This window comes from Mus pahari, chromosome 4 (genome assembly GCF_900095145.1).
Source record: "Mus pahari chromosome 4, PAHARI_EIJ_v1.1, whole genome shotgun sequence".
Taxonomy (NCBI): domain Eukaryota; kingdom Metazoa; phylum Chordata; class Mammalia; order Rodentia; family Muridae; genus Mus; species Mus pahari.
The window spans coordinates 95,093,155-95,095,300 of record NC_034593.1 but is presented as its reverse complement, the minus strand read 5'-3'; positions in this window follow the sequence as shown (position 1 = coordinate 95,095,300).

Sequence of the window (2,146 nt, the reverse complement as noted above, 5' to 3'; positions counted from 1 at the left end):
CCCTCCTTCTTCCCCTCCCCCCTCCCTCTCCCTCTCTCTCTCTTCCCCCCCTCTGGCAGATGGAGTCAATAAGGATTATGCTAAAAGTCCTGGTGCTTCCAGAGCTTATTGGGAAAAAAGGAGGGCGGAGAAAATCCTCTTTTCTTCTCTTTTTTCAAAGCTGATAAGGAAAGGGCAAAGCCCAGCACAGGAGCTCTCAGCCATCCTGTCCCTGTCCCCTTCTGTGGCATGTCTGGTCTCTCTCTCTCTCTCTCTCTCTCTCTCTCTCTCTCTCTCTCTCTCTCTCTCCCCATTCACAAATGCCCTGGAGAGTCCTCCCAGTTACTCGCCAGGCCCCAGCTCACCTTAGAACCTTCAGAGTAGTGTTTCAGATGATGTTCCAGGGCAGAGACTTCAGGCAAGGGACTGTGTACAGACCCATACAGAGTCAAAGCAGAGACTGTCCTGGTTTGGACACTGGGGCCTGAGGGACACCAGGCTAGACTGCTCGGCTTACATGGTTAACATCTGTGTTCTTGGATCCCCTCAATCATCCTGATATGTTTATAGATAGTTTCCTGAATAAAAGATGAAAGATTAGTCTCCATAAGTATCACACATACACACACACACACACACACACACACATGCACACACGCACACACGTGCATGCACCACTTACATAACTGCCAAAACATTGATGAGGAACCAGAGGACAGACAGCTCAAGTGATAAATGCTTGCTGTTCTTGCTGAGCACCAGAGTTCAATTTTCCAGAACCCATATCAGTCAACTCACAACTGCCTCTGGCTCTACCTCCAGGGGATCAGATGCTCTCTTTGGCCTCTGTGGGCACCTACATACATGTGCATACATACACATGTGGGCACACACATACACTTAAAATTAAAAAGTAAAATGCAAAGCCACATTGATAAGCTTAGATCTAATTAGGTGTCTAGTCTTCTATCCATATGTACCTGAGCACATACAAGGAGCTACTGGATTTTAAAAAAAGATCTCAAGGGGAATCTTGCCCTCCTTCATTGATATTCAAGTGAGTGGCTGGATGCGAGCTCAAAGAGTGGATGCTTTAGTCCGACTTAGAAGGGGGGACAAGATAAGCAAGGGAAGTAGAGGGTGGGAGGGACTTGGGAGGAAGGGAAGAGGGAGAGGGGAAAGAGAGGTGCAGAATCAGGTATGCGAGGATATGAAGATGTACAGAGGGTCAAGAAACTGAACAGAAGTGTGTAGCAATGGGGGAGTGGGGGTAGCAACCAGAAAGTCCCAGATGCCAGGAAAGCAAGAGCCTCCCAGGACCCCATGGAGATGACATTAGCTGAAATACTCCACAAAGGGGAGGGAGAACCTATCAAGACCATATCCAGAGGTTAGGCATGCCTCCCCTGGTTGAGGGAAGGGGCCATCCACCTATCTCTAACATTTTAACCCAGAATTGTTCCTGTCTAAAGGAAATACAGGGACAAAGAGTGGAGCAGAGACTGAAGGAAAGGCCATCCAGAGACTGACCCAGCTGGGGTTCCATCCCACATGCAGACACCAAACCCAGACACTATTGCTGATGCCAAGAAGTGCTTGCTGACAAGAGACTGATACAGCTGTCTCCTGAGAGGCTTTGCCAAATCCTGACCAATACTGATGTGGATGATCACAGCCAACCATCAGACTGAGCAGAAGGAACCCAATGGAGGAGTTAGGAGAAGGACTGAAGGAGCTGAAGGGGCCTTATGTGGCATCAATGGGAAGGGAGGCTCTTGATCCTGTGAAGGCTTGATGCCCCAGTGTAGAGGAATGCTAGGGCAGTGAGGCGAGATTGAGTGGGTGGGTGGGAGAGCACCCTCACAGAAGCAGGGGAAGGGGGATGGGATAGGGGGTTTGCAGAGGGGAAACCAAGAAAGGGGATAACATTTGAAAATGTAAATAAATAAAATATCCAGTTAAAAAAATGCTTTGCTGTCTTAAATCTCATGGGGAAAAAATGTGATGGAACCTTGACCTAATTTCCAGGTTTGACGTTAAACCCAAAGGCCTTTTCCAAGATGTAGCAGGGGAGGGGTTGGTGAGCCACCAGAGATTGGGGAATAAATACTTTGCAGCAATGACTGGAGCTGAAAGTGTTGGTAGTTAGGACCACACAGTGACCAGA